Consider the following 19,075-nt stretch of genomic DNA (forward strand, 5'->3'; position numbering starts at 1 on the left):
CGGCGCGACCTCTCTGGGCAGCGGGCTCCGGGGCTCTCACAGTAAAGTTCTTCCTTGTTTGTATGGAACTTCATGTGCTGCAGTTTGCCCCTTGTCCTGTTCTTGCACACCACTGAATTACAGAATCGTAGAGTCCTTAGAGTTGGAAGGGGAAGGGGGAAAGGGAAAAGGGAGATGGGCCTAGGAACAAAACAGCCACAACGGTCTGAGGAGGAAAGCTAATTTACTAAATAGATATCAGAATGCAAAATGATACAATATCATTGGAATCGAAGGTAATAAATCAAACAAAATGAGCAAGAGAGTGTTGGTTAAACCAAAGGCCTTATGCTAACGCTGAAGGCAAGATGGCAGCGAGCACCCGCTGCTGGACTGATTACCACAGGAGAGTGTTTTTCTATTTCATGACTTGTGACACGCAGCTTTCATCTTTCCGTCTGAGCAGAAAAACATAGAAATGCAAAGCAAAACAAAGTCCTCTGGGGTACGGAGTCCTTCTCTTCTGAGACAGGTATACCCAGAAGTATATTGCAACTATATTGGAGGAAAAGGAGGTTATCAGGAGTAGCCAGCATGGGTTCACCAAGGGGAGGTCGTGTTTGACCAACCTGGTGACCTTAATGATGTTGTCACTGGCTGGGTGGATGGGGGGAGGGCGGTGGATGTGGTCTACCTTGATTTCAGCAAGGCATTTGATACTGTCTCCCATGACATCCTTATAACAAAGCTGAGGAAGTGTGGGATAGATGAGTGAGCAGTGCAGTGGGTTGAGAACTGGCAGAGCACAGAGGGTTGTCGTTGGCGGTGCAGAGTCCGGTTGGAGGCCTGTAACCAGCAGTGTCCCCCAGGGGTCCATGCTGGGTCCAGTCTTGTTCAACATCTTCATCAATGACCTTGATGAGGGGATAGTGGCCACCCTCAGCAAGTTTGCTGAGGATCCGAAGTTGGGAGGATTGGCTGCCACGCCTGAAGGCCGTGCTGCCATCCAGCGAGACCTGGGCAGGATGCAGAGCTGGGCAGGAAGAAACCGGATGAGCTTTAACAAAAGCAAGTGTAGGGTCTTGCACCTAGGGAGGAATAACTGCATGAACCAGTACAGGTTGGGGGATGAGCTGCTGGAGAGGAGCTCTGTAGAGAGGGACCTGGGTGTCCTGGTGGGTGACAGGTTGACCATGAGCAGTGTGCCCTCGTGGCCAGGAGGGCCAATGGCATTCTGGGATGCATTAAACAGAGCGTGGCCAGCAGGTCGAGGGAGGTGATCCTCCCCCTCTGCTCTGCCCTGGGGAGGCCTCATCTGGAGCACTGTGTGCAGTTCTGGGCTCCCCAGTCCAAAACAGACAGGGATCTCTTGGAAAGAGTGCAGCACAGGGCCACAAAGATGGGGAAGGGCCTGGAGGATCTCCCCTCGAAGAAAGGCGGAGTGAACTGGGTCTGTTCAGCCCTGAGAAAAGAAGAGTGAGAGGGGACCTGATCCAGGGGGAGAAATATCGGAGGGGTGGGGGGCACAGTGGCGAGGCCAGACTCTTTTCAGCAGTGTGTGGGGACAGGACGGGGGGGAACGGACAGAAACTGCAGCACAGAAGGTTCCGCAAAATGTGCGCAAGAACTTCTTTATGGTGACGGTGAGGAGCAGTGGCACAGCTGCACGCACTGCTCATGACCAACCTGTCACCCCCCAGGACCCCCAGGTCCCTCTCTGCACAGCTCCTCTGCAGCAGCTCATCCCCCAACCTGTACTGGGGCACGCACTCTCTAGCTGCAAGACTCTACACTTGCTCTTATTAAACCTTCTTTACGGTGACGGTGAGGAGCAGTGGCACAGGCTGCCCGGGGGGCGGTGGGGTCTCCTGGAGATACTCAGGACCCACCTGGACGCCTACCTGTGCAACCTGGTGTAGGGAACTGCTTTGGCAGGGGTTGGACTCGCTGATCTCTGGAGGTCCCTTCCAACCGCTGTGGTTCTGTGCAAGTGAGCAGGACAGGCAGGCAGGGATGGTGTTAGTTTGAGGTTCCCACCCCTCTGCTGCTGACCTGTGAGGTGCCAGCAGGCAGCTTGCTGCTTTGTCTGTTTGCACCAGAAGGTCTCTGAGCGTTGTGACATTCGAGGTTTGCAGCTGCACTCCTTAGATTGGTGCCGTAAGGAGGAACATTAGCTCGCTAAGGCTCCTACCGTGACAGTTCTGTTGCAGCCTCTGAATTATTTACAGGAAAATGAGGATACGGTATCAGAGTGTGCATTTCTGGAATGAAGTGGAAAAAGTAAATGTAAAAGGCTGTTGCTTTGTAGGGAGCGAACAGTACAGGTCCTCTCTGGGAGCGCTGAGACGAGGGCTCTCAGGAGTCCTGCTCTGGAAATAGCCCCGTCCCAGTGAGTCGCTTTTCCCTCTCGGCTTGAATCAAATGTCCTGAAGGGTGAAAGGCCGCACCGGTAATGGCAGCAGAGCTTCCTCGACAAGGATCTCGGTGATTTTCAGGGGCCGGCTGACACTGCAGGAGGAGCGGCACGCAGAGCAGAGCGAGCCAGCTCCCACCAGGTACCTGAGGAAAGGAGGCAAGTGTCCTGTCCGCAGCAGTCACAGCAGAGCACGTGAGGAATTTGGCTGCGTCCGCAGAGACACCAGTACGTGAGCAAACCTGATGTGGTGGTCTTCTGACCGCCCCACTAATCCACCAGCCTTCCTTGAATGAGCTGCTGCCTATTTCTGCTGGATTAGGGCTGGTAGGTCACGGTAAGCAAGGAGAGTTTGAGAGGGATGCAGGGAGCAGCCCCTGTAAGCGCACTAATCCTGTGCCTTCATTGTTACAGCCCAATTTAAACTGTGATCGACATTGTGCTTATGGAGTGGGGGACGGCTTTGAGAGCACTCCTTCTCCAGGCACAGCACAAACGAGCCCTCGGAGCTGGCCGTTACAGCTCTGCGTTGGTGAGAAGCTTATTTGAGGAAGAGACCGTCCGTGTGGTCCCATGGGGTGCTTGAAGAGCGTGGGGGTGAAAGTGCCCCTCCACACCCTGTGTTTGCCAGGTCTCAAACTGGGCATGGGAAGGCCCTTGCTGAAGTTCCCTTATGCTGCACGGTGATGTCGAGGAGAACGTGTCCGTGTTGATCTTCATGGATCTGTGTCCATATATATGCCAATAAGAGCAGGCCTTTATTGGCAGTGCTCATTTCTGAAGTGAGGCAAAGAGTTAGAGGGGTTTCTTGTAAATAAACGAGGTTACAGGCTCTGGCTGGAGATTATTCCTCCATTTAACACACCATCAGGCAGCCCCTTCACATTCAGTGTACGGAAGCACAACAATACAAATATTCATAATACATCCAGCAGGAGGAAAAAATCAGTTTTCGAGATTCTCATTGTTTCTGTAACGAGCCCGGGTTGGCTGCCAGTGCCTTGGGAAGCGCTGCCGGCCCCACTGCACACACTGCCGGTCCCAGGAGAGTGTGAGCACCGGGAAGGGCCCACCCGCACGGGGCGCCCATGAGGGCGCTCTGCGGCGCTGCGCGGCGGGGAACGGATCCGCACTGCCCCATAACCGCGCGCCTCTCCCGGAACTGCGCACTGCGCGCGGACATCGCTCACTTCACAACTGCGGCGCCGCTTCATCTGTACGCACGGCGGTACTGCGCACATCTGCTCACTGCGCTGCGCTGCCCCACAGAACGCCCCATAAGCACCGCCCCATAACCGCCACCGGGAGCCTGTGGGGCACCCCATAGCCCGCCCCACAGAACACCGCATAACCGCCACACCATAACCTGCTGCCCTACAGCAGCCCCACAGGGAACCCAGCCCCATAGCCGCCACATAGCGGCCCCACAGGGAACCCAGCCCCATAGCCGCCACATAGCCGCCCCATAGGGAACCCAGCCCCATAGCCGCAACATAGCCGCCCCATAGCGAACCCAGCCCCACAGCCGCCACATAGCCGCCCCATAGTGAACCTAGCCCCACAGCTGCCCTATAGTTGCCCCATAGCTGAGCAGCCTCGCTCCCCCGCCCCACAGCGAACTCAGCCCCATCGCCGCCCCATAGCGCCCCACGGCACGACCCCGCAGGGACAGCTCGGGGAGTTCCGGGAGGGGTTCGGGGAGTTCCGGAAGGACTCGGGGGGGTTCGGCGGGGTTCGGGGGTCCCCGCTCCGCGCCCACCGCCGCGCGCTGCCCAACGGCCGCCCGACGCTCCGCCCCCCGCGCCCTCCCATTGGCTGCCGCGCCGCGCGGCCCCGCCCCCATTCTCGCGCGGGCCGGGCGCTGATAGGCGGGCGGAGGAAGAGGTCCCGCCCCTTTCGCCGCGGACCCACAGTTGCCCCACTGCGGGACCCACAGCTGCCCCATAGCGGGCCCCATAGCGGGACCCACATCTGCCCCATAGCGGGACCCACAGCTGCCCCATAGCTGCCTCATAGCGGGACCCATACCGAAACCCATAGCTGCCCCATAGCTGCCCCATAAGGAACCCAGCCCCACAGCCGCCTCATAGCCACCCCATAGTGAACCCAGACCCACAGCTGCCCTACAGCCGCCCCATGGCGACCCCAGCCCCACAGCCGCCCCACAGCAACCCAATAGGGAACCCAGCCCCACAGCCGCCTCATAGCCACCCCATAGCTGCCCTACAGCTGCCAACAGCTGCCCCACAGGGAACCCAGCCCCACAGCCGCCCCACAGCCACCCCATAGGGAACCCAGCCCCATAGCCGCCCCATAGCCACCCCATAGCTGCCCCACAGCTCCCCACTGGTGAGCTCAGCCCCATAGCTCCCCCATAGGGAACCCAGCCCCACAGCCGCCCCACAGCCACCCCACAGGGAACCCAGCCCCACAGCTGCCCTACAGCCGCCCCATGGCGACCCCAGCCCCACAGCTGCCCTACAGCCGCCCCATAGGTAACCCAGCCCCACAGCCGCCCCATAGCCACTCCATAGCTGGCCTACAGCCGCCCCACACGGAACCCAGCCCCACTGCCGCCCCACAGCCGCCCCATAGCTGAGCAGCCTCGCTCCTGGAGGTGGCTCAGTGTTGTGGTGTTGCGGTGTTGATGCCGTATTCCACATCAGAGCATCACGCAGCACTGAAGGAGTTAATGCTGTGGGAGCAGCAGAGGGGCGGAGCTCCGCACCGGATGCCCCATAGCCGCCCCATAGCCACCCCATAGATGCCAGGCGGCGCTCTGCCTGGGCGCGTTCCTCTGGGCTGCCGTGGAGGTTCAGCACGTGTGCTTCCCCTGCAGTTCCGCCTTAACGTCAGCTCACGGCTTTTGCTTTGGAAACTTTCTCTCTCTCTCAATTGTTCCATGGGATTCGATTTAGTAAAGTTCCCGTTCCTTCTCAGATCGTGCCGTTGTCTTCTTGTAGACCCATCTCTTCCCGCTGTTTCCCCCTCCCCCCCGGAGCGCGGCTCTGCTCGGGCGGCCGCGCGGCCACTGACGCAGTTTCTTTTTCTCTCCTCTCTCCCTTCTCGGTTTCCCTTGGGTCACTGTCACGGATAACACCGTGACACACCCCATCAAATGCTCCCCTCCAAGGACCCCAAAGCCAATGTGTGCCCTCTCTGACCTGCCCAGATTGTGACGTGGGCTCAGAGGATTGTGACGTGGGGGCACGGGATTGGTGGGCGCACGGGATTGTGACGTGGGGGCACGGGATTGTGACGTGGGCTCAGAGGATTGTGACGTGGGGGCACGGGATTGGTGGGCGCACGGGATTGTGACACACACGGGATTGTGACGTGGGCTCAGAGGATTGTGACGTGGGCGCACAGATCGAGTTGTGAGAGCACAGCATCGAGACGTGGGCGCACAGATCGACTTGTGAGAGCACAGGACTGAGCTGTGAGAAAACAGATCGACTTGTGAGCGCACAGATCGACTTGTGAGTGCACAGGACGGACTTGTGAGAGCACAGATTGACTTGTGAGCACACAGGACTGAACTGTGAGTGCACAGATCGACTTCTGAGTGCACAGGACTGAGCTGTGAGAGCACCGATCGACTTGTGAGCGCACCGATCGACTTGTGAGTGCACAGGACTGAGCTGTGAGAAAACAGATCGACTTGTGAGCGCACAGATCGACTTGTGAGTGCACAGGACTGAGCTGTGAGTGCACAGGACCGACTTGTGAGAGCACAGGACTGAGCTGTGAGAAAACAGATCAACTTGTGAGTGCACAGATCGACTTGTGAGTGCACAGGACCGACTTGTGAGAGCACAGGACTGAGCTGTGAGTGCACAGATCGACTTGTGAGCGCACAGGACCGACTTGTGAGCGCACAGGACTGAGATGTGGGCGCACAGGATCCAGACGTGCGCGCACAGGATCGCGACGTGGATGCGCAGCATCGGGATGTCGGTGCACAGGATCGCGACGTGGGTGCCCAGATCTGGGAGAAAGAAGGAATAAAGAGAAGGAAGTCCGGGTTTGGGGCCCCCACTCACTCGTGACCCTGAGCTCGGTCCCGCACAGGTACAGCTGCCTGCCCTCCTCCGTGAGGTTGCTGCTGTCGCACACGTAGACGCCGCTGTCCTCGACGCCGATCCTGAGGACGGTGAGGTTGATGCTGCTGTTGGTGCTCTCGATGCTGAAGCGCTCGGAGCTGTGGTTCAGAGCGCGGAACCGCTCCCCGTGCGCGGCCGCTCGGTACCACTGCATGGCGGCGGGGCGGCGCGTGTAGCACACCAAGTGCACGGGGATGTTCCTCCTGGCGGCCACGTAGCGTGGGTGCTGCCGTGCTGGGAAGCACTCGCTGCCTGCGGGGGACACGGGTGGGCACGGCAAGCCGGGGGGATTGGGGGGGGGGACTCCCGGTTTTCTGTGGGAATGATTTCGTGGATCCTTGGGGCTCCCGCCCCTCCCCGTCTGCGTGCTCCCAAATCGCAGCCCAGCTGTGGGAGAGGTCTGCAGATGTGGGGCTGGGGGTGTGCCGTGGGGCAGGGCACGGATCAGGGGAGGGCGTTGGTAGAAACCGTCCTCTGAGATCCAACTGCTGCTGCCCTGGGACGGCAACGAAAACGTTGTGGGGTGTGGGGAGAAGATGTGGGGCACGGGGAGCAGATGTGGGGCGCTGACGCATACCTGTCCGCCCAGCAGTGGGGTGCAGAGGCCGTGGGCTGTAGGGCTGGGCACCGCAGTGCCTTCCTACCCCACTGCCGCGCGCTGTGGGGCGGGGATGCCGTCCTGCTCCCGGGGGTCGTCCTTGGGGGGCAGCGCAGTGGGGCAGAACCGCTCCAATGGGGTCACGGAGCTCAGCTCCGCTCTGCGGAACTGCAACAGCACTGTGCAAAAAGTGAGCGGGACCCACAGCGCCCCATAGAGCCCCACAGAGAGACACAGCGACCCCACAGAGCCCCACAGAGAGACACAGTGACCCCACAGAGCCCCACAGAGAGACACAGTGACCCCACAGAGTCCCACAGAGGCCCACAGAGCCCCACAGAGAGACACAGCGACCCCACACAGCCCCACAGAGAGACACCGTGACCCCATAGAGCCCCACAGAGCCCGACAGAGAGACACCGTGACCCCATAGAGCCCCAGAGAGTCCCACAGAGAGACACAGTGACCCCACAGAGCCCCACAGAGAGACACTGTGACCCCATAGAGCCCCACAGAGTGATACATTGACCCCACAGAGCCCCACAGAGAGACACTGTGACCCCATAGAGCCCCACAGAGTGATACAGTGACCCCACAGAGCCCCACAGAGCCCCACAGAGTGACACAGTGACCCCACAGAGCCCCACGGAGAGACACAGTGACCCCATAAATACCCACAGAGCCCCACAGAGAGACAAAGTGACCCCATAGAGCCTCACAGAGCCCCACAGAGAGACACAGTGACCCCACAGACCCCATAGAGCCCCACAGAGAGACACAGAGACCCCACAGAGCCCCACAGAGAGACACAGTGACCCCGTAGAACCCCACAGAGAGACACAGTGACCCCACGGAGCCCCACAGAGAGACACAGTGACCCCACGGAGCCCCACAGAGAGACACAGTGACCCCACGGAGCCCCACAGAGAGACACAGTGACCCCACGGAGCCCCACAGAGAGACACAGTGACCCCACGGAGCCCCACAGAGAGACACAGTGACCCCACGGAGCCCCACAGAGAGACACAGTGACCCCACGGAGCCCCACAGAGAGACACAGTGACCCCACGGAGCCCCACAGAGAGACACAGTGACCCCACGGAGCCCCACAGAGAGACACAGTGACCCCACGGAGCCCCACAGAGAGACACAGTGACCCCACGGAGCCCCACAGAGAGACACAGTGACCCCACGGAGCCCCACAGAGAGACACAGTGACCCCACGGAGCCCCACAGAGAGACACAGTGACCCCACGGAGCCCCACAGAGAGACACAGTGACCCCACGGAGCCCCACAGAGAGACACAGTGACCCCACGGAGCCCCACAGAGAGACACAGTGACCCCACGGAGCCCCACAGAGAGACACAGTGACCCCACGGAGCCCCACAGAGAGACACAGTGACCCCACGGAGCCCCACAGAGAGACACAGTGACCCCACGGAGCCCCACAGAGAGACACAGTGACCCCACAGACACCACAAAGCCCCACAGAGACACACAGTGACCCCACAGAGCCCCACAGAGAGACACAGTGACCCCACAGAGCCCTACAGAGAGACACAGTGACCCCACAGAGCCCACAGAGAGACACAGTGACCCCACAGAGCCCCACAGAGAGACACAGTGACCCCATAGAGCCTCACAGAGCCCCACAGAGAGACACAGTGACCCCACAGACCCCATAGAGTCCCACAGAGAGACAGTGACCCCGTAGACCCCATAGAGCCCCACAGAGCCCCACAGAGTGACACTGACCCCAGAGACCCCATAGAGCCCCACAGAGAGACACAGTGACCCCATAGACCCCATAGAGCCCCACAGAGAGACACAGTGACCCCACAGAGCCCCACAGAGAGACACAGTGACCCCACAGAGCCCCACAGAGAGACACAGTGACCCCACAGAGCCCCACAGAGAGACACAGTGACCCCACAGAGCCCCACAGAGAGACACAGTGACCCCACAGAGCCCCACAGAGAGACACAGTGACCCCACAGAGCCCCACAGAGAGACACTGTGACCCCACAGAGCCCCACAGAGAGACACTGTGACCCCACAGAGCCCCACAGAGAGACACTGTGACCCCACAGAGCCCCACAGAGAGACACTGTGACCCCACAGAGCCCCACAGAGAGACACTGTGACCCCACGGAGCCCCACAGAGAGACACTGTGACCCCACGGAGCCCCACAGAGAGACACAGTGACCCCACAGAGCCCCACAGAGAGACACAGTGACCCCACAGACACCACAAAGCCCCACAGAGACACACAGAGACCCCACAGAGCCCCACAGAGAGACACAGTAACCCCATAGAACCCCACAGAGAGACACAGTGACCCCACAGAACCCCACAGAGAGACACAGTGACCCCACAGAGCCCCACAGAGAGACACAGTGACCCCATAGAGCCCCACAGAGCCCCACAGAGAGACACTGTGACCCCACAGAGCCCCACAGAGAGACACTGTGACCCCACAGAGCCCTACAGAGAGACACTGTGACCCCACAGAGCCCTACAGAGAGACACTGTGACCCCACAGACCCCACAGAGAGACACAGTGACCCCATAGAGCCCCACAGAGAGACACAGTGACCCCATAGAGCCTCACAGAGCCCCACAGAGAGACACAGTGACCCCACAGACCCCATAGAGTCCCACAGAGAGACAGTGACCCCGTAGACCCCATAGAGCCCCACAGAGAGACACAGTGACCCCACAGAGCCCCACAGAGAGACACAGTGACCCCACAGAGCCCCACAGAGAGACACAGTGACCCCACAGAGCCCCACAGAGAGACACAGTGACCCCATAAAGCCCCACAGAGAGACACTGTGACCACATAGAGCCCCACAGAGCCCCACAGAGAGACACTGTGACCCCACAGAGCCCCACAGAGAGACACTGTAACCCCACAGAGCCCTACAGAGAGACACAGTGACCCCACAGACCCCACAGAGAGACACAGTGACCCCACAGAGCCCCACAGAGAGACACAGTGACCCCACAGAGCCCCACAGAGAGACACTGTGACCCCGCTGAGCCCCACAGAGAGAGACTGTGACCCCATAGAGCCCCACAGAGTGACTCAGTGACCCCACAGAGCCCCACAGTGACTCAGTGACCCCACAGAGCCCCACAGAGAGACACAGTGACCCCACAGAGCCCAACAGAGAGACACAGTGACCCCACAGAGCCCCACAGAGCCCCACAGAGAGACACTGTGACCCCACAGAGCCCCACAGAGAGACACAGTGACCCCACAGACCCCACAAAGAGACACTGTGACCCCACAGAGCCCTACAGAGAGACACAGCGACCCCACAGACCCCACAGAGAGACACAGTGACCCCATAGAGCCCCACAGAGAGACACTGTGACCCCATAGAGCCCCACAGAGCCCCACAGAGAGAGACTGTGACCCCACAGAGCCCCACAGAGAGACACAGTGACCCCACAGAGCCCCACAGAGAGACACAGTGACCCCACAGAGCCCCACAGAGACCCCATAGAGCCCCACAGAGAGACACTGTGACCCCATAGAGCCCCACAGAGCCCCACAGAGAGACACTGTGACCCCACAGAGCCCCACAGAGAGACACTGTGACCCCACAGAGCCCTACAGAGAGACACAGTGACCCCACAGAGCCCACAGAGCCCCACAGAGAGACACAGTGACCCCATAGAGTCCCACAGAGAGACACTGTGACCCCATAGACCCCATAGAGCCCCACAGAGAGACACAGAGACCCCACAGAGCCCCACAGAGAGACACAGTGACCCCACAGAACCCCACAGAGAGACACAGTGACCCCACAGAGCCCCACAGAGAGACACAGTGACCCCACAGAGCCCCACAGAGAGACACAGTGACCCCACAGAGCCCCACAGAGAGACACTGTGACCCCACAGAGCCCCACAGAGAGACACAGTGACCCCACAGACCCCACAGAGCCCCACAGAGAGACACAGTGACTCCATAGAGCCCCACAGAGAGACACTGTGACCCCATAGAGCCCCACAGAGCCCCACAGAGAAACACAGTGACCCCACCGAGCCCCACAGAGAGACACAGTGACCCCACAGAGCCCCACAGAGAGACACTGTGACCCCACAGAGCCCCACAGAGAGACACAGTGACCCCATAGAGCCCCACAGAGAGACACTGTGACCCCACAGAGCCCCACAGAGAGACACTGTGACCCCACAGAGCCCCACAGAGAAACACTGTGACCCCACAGAGCCCCACAGAGAGACACAGTGACCCCACAGACCCTACAGAGCCCCACAGAGAGACACAGTGACTCCATAAAGCCCCACAGAGAGACACTGTGACCCCATAGAGCCCCACAGAGCCCCACAGAGAGACACTGTGACCCCATAGAGCCCCACAGAGAGACACTGTGACCCCACAGAGCCCCACAGAGAGACACTGTGACCCCACAGACCCCACAGAGCCCCACAGAGAGACACAGTGACTCCATAGAGCCCCACAGAGAGACACTGTGACCCCATAGAGCCCCACAGAGCCCCACAGAGAGACACTGTGACCCCACAGAGCCCCACAGAGAGACACAGTGACCCCACAGAGCCCCACAGAGAGACACAGTGACCCCACAGAGCCCCACAGAGAGACACAGTGACCCCATAGAGCCCCACAGAGAGACACTGTGACCCCATAGAGCCCCACAGAGAGACACTGTGACCCCATAGAGCCCCACAGAGCCCCACAGAGAGACACTGTGACCCCACAGAGCCCCACAGAGAGACACTGTGACCCCACAGAGCCCTACAGAGAGACACTGTGACCCCACAGAGCCCACAGAGCCCCACAGAGAGACACAGTGACCCCATAGAGCCCCACAGAGAGACACAGTGACTCCATAGAGCCTCACAGAACCCCACAGAGAGACACAGTGACCCCACAGACCCCATAGAGTCCCACAGAGAGACAGTGACCCCGTAGACCCCATAGAGCCCCACAGAGCCCCACAGAGTGACACTGACCCCACAGACCACATAGAGCCCCACAGAGAGACACAGTGACCCCACAGAGCCCCACAGAGAGACACAGTGACCCCACAGAGCCCCACAGAGAGACACAGTGACTCCACAGACCCCACAGAGCCCCACAGAGAGACACAGTGACCCCGCTGAGCCCCACAGAGAGACTGTGACCCCATAGAGCCCCACAGAGTGACTCAGTGACCCCACAGAGCCCCACAGTGACTCAGTGACCCCACAGAGCCCCACAGAGAGACACAGTGACCCCACAGAGCCCCACAGAGAGACACAGTGACCCCACAGAGCCCCACAGAGCCCCACAGAGAGACACTGTGACCCCACAGAGCCCCACAGAGAGACACAATGACCCCACAGACCCCACAGAGAGACACAGTGACCCCACAGACCCCACAGACCCCATAGAGTCCCACAGAGAGACAGTGACCCCGTAGACCCCATAGAGCCCCACAGAGCCCCACAGAGTGACACTGACCCCACAGACCCCATAGAGCCCCACAGAGAGACACAGTGACCCCACAGAGCCCCACAGAGAGACACAGTGACTCCACAGACCCCACAGAGCCCCACAGAGACACAGTGACCCCACAGAGCCCCACAGAGAGTCACAGTGACCCCACAGACCCCACAGAGAGACACAGTGACCCCACAGAGCCCCACAGAGAGACAAAGTGACCCCACAGAGCCCCACAGAGAGACACAGTGACCCCATAGAGCCCCACAGAGCCCCACAGAGAGACACAGTGACCCCATAGAGCCCCACAGAGAGACACAGTGACCCCATAGACCCCACAGAGCCCCACAGAGAGACACAGTGACCCCACAGACCCCATAGAGCCCCAAAGAGAGACACAGTGACCCCACAGACCCTTTAGTGACCCCACAGAGCCCCGTAGAGGTCTGGGAGGCGTTGGAGCCGCTGTCCCAGGTTGAGGAGCTGTGGGATATGGGGCAGAGGGATATGGGGCTGCGGGGGGGGCTGGGGGAGGGGCACTCCCTGCTGCAGCGATGCATCCGGGTCGGGCTCCGGGTTGGGGTCCAGTTTGGGGTCGGTCTCTGCAGCTCTGCCCAGCTTGGTGTTATGGGGCGGTGCCTCGCTGCAGTGTGTGGGGCCGTGCACGAACGCGGCCTCCAAAGCGCAGCACTGAGCAGCTCCCAGTGCTCCCAGTGCTCCCAGTTCACCTCGCTGCTCAGCTCCCAGTGCTCCCCACATTCCCCCATAACTCCACCCCCCCACGATCCCTGTGGGGGATCCCTGCCCTGTGACCTCTGACCCCTGCCCCGTGACCTCCGACCCCAGCCCCGTGCCCTCAGAGCCCGGTCACGTGACCGCCGCCCCATAGTACCGTGCGAAGCGCCGCGCCCCCCCCACCATGAGCTGCATCTTCCGGCGCCGGGGGGGGGGGCGACCCCAAATACCACCACAGCGGAACCGCCACCGCCACCGGGAGCCTGTGGGGCACCCCATACAACGCCCCATAACCACCGCCCCATAACCGCCACCGGGAGCCTGTGGGGCACCCCATACAACGCCCCATAACCACCGCCCCATAACCGCCACCGGGAGCCTGTGGGGCACCCCATACAACGCCCCATAACCACCGCCCCATAACCGCCACCGGGAGCCTGTAAGGCACCCCATAGCCCGCCCCACAGAACACCGCATAACCGCCACACCATAACCTGCTGCCCTACAGCAGCCCCACAGGGAACCCAGCCCCATAGCCGCCACATAGCCGCCCCACACGGAACCCAGCCCCATAGCCGCCACATAGCCGCCCCATAGCTGAGCAGCCTCGCTCCTGGAGGTGGCTCAGTGTTGTGGTGTTGCGGTGTTGATGCCGTATTCCACATCAGAGCATCACGCAGCACTGAAGGAGTTAATGCTGTGGGAGCAGCAGAGGGGCGGAGCTCCGCACCGGATGCCCCATAGCCGCCCCATAGCCACCCCATAGATGCCAGGCGGCGCTCTGCCTGGGCGCGTTCCTCTGGGCTGCCGTGGAGGTTCAGCACGTGTGCTTCCCCTGCAGTTCCGCCTTAACGTCAGCTCACGGCTTTTGCTTTGGAAACTTTCTCTCTCTCTCAATTGTTCCATGGGATTCGATTTAGTAAAGTTCCCGTTCCTTCTCAGATCGTGCCGTTGTTTTCTTGTAGACCCATCTTTTCCCGCTGTTTCCCCCTCCCCCTCCCGGAGCGCGGCTCTGCTCGGGCGGCCGCGCGGCCACTGACGCAGTTTCTTTTTCTCTCCTCTCTCCCTTCTCGGTTTCCCTTGGGTCACTGTCACGGATAACACCGTGACACACCCCATCAAATGCTCCCCTCCAAGGACCCCAAAGCCAATGTGTGCCCTCTCTGACCTGCCCAGATTGTGACGTGGGCTCAGAGGATTGTGACGTGGGGGCACGGGATTGGTGGGCGCACGGGATTGTGACGTGGGGGCACGGGATTGTGACGTGGGCTCAGAGGATTGTGACGTGGGGGCACGGGATTGGTGGGCGCACGGGATTGTGACACACACGGGATTGTGACGTGGGCTCAGAGGATTGTGACGTGGGCGCACAGATCGAGTTGTGAGAGCACAGCATCGAGACGTGGGTGCACAGATCGACTTGTGAGAGCACAGGACTGAGCTGTGAGAAAACAGATCGACTTGTGAGCGCACAGATCGACTTGTGAGTGCACAGGACTGAGCTGTGAGTGCACAGGACTGAGCTGTGAGTGCACAGGACTGAGCTGTGAGAGCACAGGACTGAGCTGTGAGAAAACAGATCAACTTGTGAGTGCACAGGACTGAGCTGTGAGTGCACAGGACCGACTTGTGAGAGCACAGGACTGAGCTGTGAGAAAACAGATCGACTTGTGAGCGCACAGATCGACTTGTGAGCGCACAGATCGACTTGTGAGAGCACAGGACTGAGCTGTGAGTGCACAGATCGACTTGTGAGCGCACAGGACCGACTTGTGAGCGCACAGGACTGAGATGTGGGCGCACAGGATCCAGACGTGCGCGCACAGGATCGCGACGTGGATGCGCAGCATCGGGATGTCGGTGCACAGGATCGCGACGTGGGTGCCCAGATCTGGGAGAAAGAAGGAATAAAGAGAAGGAAGTCCGGGTTTGGGGCCCCCACTCACTCGTGACCCTGAGCTCGGTCCCGCACAGGTACGGCTGCCTGCCCTCCTCCGTGAGGTTGCTGCTGTCGCACACGTAGACGCCGCTGTCCTCGACGCCGATCCTGAGGACGGTGAGGTTGATGCTGCTGTTGGTGCTCTCGATGCTGAAGCGCTCGGAGCTGTGGTTCAGAGCGCGGAACCGCTCCCCGTGCGCGGCCGCTCGGTACCACTGCATGGCGGCGGGGCGGCGCGTGTAGCACACCAAGTGCACGGGGATGTTCCTCCTGGCGGCCACGTAGCGTGGGTGCTGCCGTGCTGGGAAGCACTCGCTGCCTGCGGGGGACACGGGTGGGCACGGCAAGCCGGGGGGATTGGGGGGGGGGACTCCCGGTTTTCTGTGGGAATGATTTCGTGGATCCTTGGGGCTCCCGCCCCTCCCCGTCTGCGTGCTCCCAAATCGCAGCCCAGCTGTGGGAGAGGTCTGCAGATGTGGGGCTGGGGGTGTGCCGTGGGGCAGGGCACGGATCAGGGGAGGGCGTTGGTAGAAACCGTCCTCTGAGATCCAACTGCTGCTGCCCTGGGACGGCAACGAAAACGTTGTGGGGTGTGGGGAGCAGATGTGGGGCACGGGGAGCAGATGTGGGGCGCTGACGCATACCTGTCCGCCCAGCAGTGGGGTGCAGAGGCCGTGGGCTGTAGGGCTGGGCACCGCAGTGCCTTCCTGCCCCACTGCCGCGCGCTGTGGGGCGGGGATGCCGTCCTGCTCCCGGGGGTCGTCCTTGGGGGGCAGCGCAGTGGGGCAGAACCGCTCCAATGGGGTCACGGAGCTCAGCTCCGCTCTGCGGAACTGCAACAGCACAGTGCAAAAAGTGAGCGGGACCCACAGCGCCCCATAGAGCCCCACAGAGAGACACAGTGACCCCACAGAGGCCCACAGAGCCCCACAGAGAGACACAGCGACCCCACACAGCCCCACAGAGAGACACCGTGACCCCATAGAGCCCCACAGAGCCCGACAGAGAGACACCGTGACCCCATAGAGCCCCAGAGAGTCCCACAGAGAGACACAGTGACCCCACAGAGCCCCACAGAGAGACACTGTGACCCCATAGAGCCCCACAGAGTGATACAGTGACCCCACAGAGCCCCACAGAGAGACACTGTGACCCCATAGAGCCCCACAGAGTGATAAAGTGACCCCACAGAGCCCCACAGAGCCCCACAGAGGGACACAGTGACCCCATAGAGCCCCACAGAGCCCCACAGAGTGACACAGTGACCCCACAGAGCCCCACGGAGAGACACAGTGACCCCATAAATACCCACAGAGCCCCACAGAGAGACAAAGTGACCCCATAGAGCCCCACAGAGAGACACAGTGACCCCACAGAGCCCCACAGAGAGACACAGAGTGACACTGACCCCACAGACCCCATAGAGCCCCACAGAGAGACACAGTGACCCCATAGACCCCATAGAGCCCCACAGAGAGACAAAGTAACCCCACAGAGCCCCACAGAGAGACACAGTGACCCCACAGAGCCCCACAGAGAGACACAGTGACCCCACAGAGCCCCACAGAGAGACACAGTGACCCCACAGAGCCCCACAGAGAGACACAGTGACCCCACAGAGCCCCACAGAGAGACACTGTGACCCCACAGAGCCCCACAGAGAGACACTGTGACCCCACAGAGCCCCACAGAGAGACACTGTGACCCCACAGGCCCCACAGAGAGACACAGTGACCCCATAGAGCCCCACAGAGAGACACTGTGACCCCATAGAGCCCCACAGAGCCCCACAGAGACACTGTGACCCCACAGAGCCCCACAGAGAGACACTGTGACCCCATAGAGCCTCACAGAGCCCCACAGAGAGACACAGTGACCCCACAGACCCCATAGAGCCCCACAGAGAGACACAGTGACCCCACAGAGCCCCACAGAGAGACACAGTGACCCCACAGAGCCCCACAGAGCCCCACAGAGAGACACTGTGACCCCACAGAGCCCCACAGAGAGACACAATGACCCCACAGACCCCACAGAGAGACACAGTGACCCCACAGACCCCACAGACCCCATAGAGTCCCACAGAGAGACAGTGACCCCGTAGACCCCATAGAGCCCCACAGAGCCCCACAGAGTGACACTGACCCCACAGACCCCATAGAGCCCCACAGAGAGACACAGTGACCCCACAGAGCCCCACAGAGAGACACAGTGACTCCACAGACCCCACAGAGCCCCACAGAGACACAGTGACCCCACAGAGCCCCACAGAGAGTCACAGTGACCCCACAGACCCCACAGAGAGACACAGTGACCCCACAGAGCCCCACAGAGAGACAAAGTGACCCCACAGAGCCCCACAGAGAGACACAGTGACCCCATAGAGCCCCACAGAGCCCCACAGAGAGACACAGTGACCCCATAGAGCCCCACAGAGAGACACAGTGACCCCATAGAGCCCCACAGAGCCCCACAGAGTGACACAGTGACCCCACAGAGCCCCACGGAGAGACACAGTGACCCCATAAATACCCACAGAGCCCCACAGAGAGACAAAGTGACCCCATAGAGCCCCACAGAGAGACACAGTGACCCCATAGAGCCCCACAGAGCCCCACAGAGAGACACAGTGACCCCATAGAGCCCCACAGAGAGACACAGTGACCCCATAGAGCCCCACAGAGCCCCACAGAGTGACACAGTGACCCCACAGAGCCCCACGGAGAGACACAGTGACCCCATAAATACCCACAGAGCCCCACAGAGAGACAAAGTGACCCCATAGAGCCCCACAGAGAGACACAGTGACCCCACAGAGCCCCACAGAGAGACACAGAGTGACACTGACCCCACAGACCCCATAGAGCCCCACAGAGAGACACAGTGACCCCATAGACCCCATAGAGCCCCACAGAGAGACAAAGTAACCCCACAGAGCCCCACAGAGAGACACAGTGACCCCACAGAGCCCCACAGAGAGACACAGTGACCCCACAGAGCCCCACAGAGAGACACAGTGACCCCACAGAGCCCCACAGAGAGACACAGTGACCCCACAGAGCCCCACAGAGAGACACTGTGACCCCACAGAGCCCCACAGAGAGACACTGTGACCCCACAGAGCCCCACAGAGAGACACTGTGACCCCACAGGCCCCACAGAGAGACACAGTGACCCCATAGAGCCCCACAGAGAGACACTGTGACCCCATAGAGCCCCACAGAGAGACACAGAGAGACACTGTGACCCCACAGAGCCCCACAGAGAGACACAGTGACCCCATAGAGCCCCACAGAGAGACACTGTGACCCCATAGAGCCCCACAGAGCCCCACAGAGACACTGTGACCCCACAGAGCCCCACAGAGAGACACTGTGACCCCATAGAGCCTCACAGAGCCCCACAGAGAGACACAGTGACCCCACAGACCCCATAGAGCCCCACAGAGAGACACAGTGACCCCACAGAGCCCCACAGAGAGACACAGTGACCCCGCTGAGCCCCACAGAGAGACTGTGACCCCATAGAGCCCCACAGAGTGACTCAGTGACCCCACAGAGCCCCACAGTGACTCAGTGACCCCACAGAGCCCCACAGAGAGACACAGTGACCCCACAGAGCCCCACAGAGAGACACAGTGACCCCACAGAGCCCCACAGAGCCCCACAGAGAGACACTGTGACCCCACAGAGCCCCACAGAGAGACACAATGACCCCACAGACCCCACAGAGAGACACAGTGACCCCACAGACCCCACAGACCCCATAGAGTCCCACAGAGAGACAGTGACCCCGTAGACCCCATAGAGCCCCACAGAGCCCCACAGAG

This window comes from Cyrtonyx montezumae, unplaced genomic scaffold (assembly GCF_038088225.1).
Source record: "Cyrtonyx montezumae isolate F1298 unplaced genomic scaffold, pur_monq_1.0 scaffold_66, whole genome shotgun sequence".
In the NCBI taxonomy this organism is placed as follows: Eukaryota; Metazoa; Chordata; class Aves; order Galliformes; family Odontophoridae; genus Cyrtonyx; species Cyrtonyx montezumae.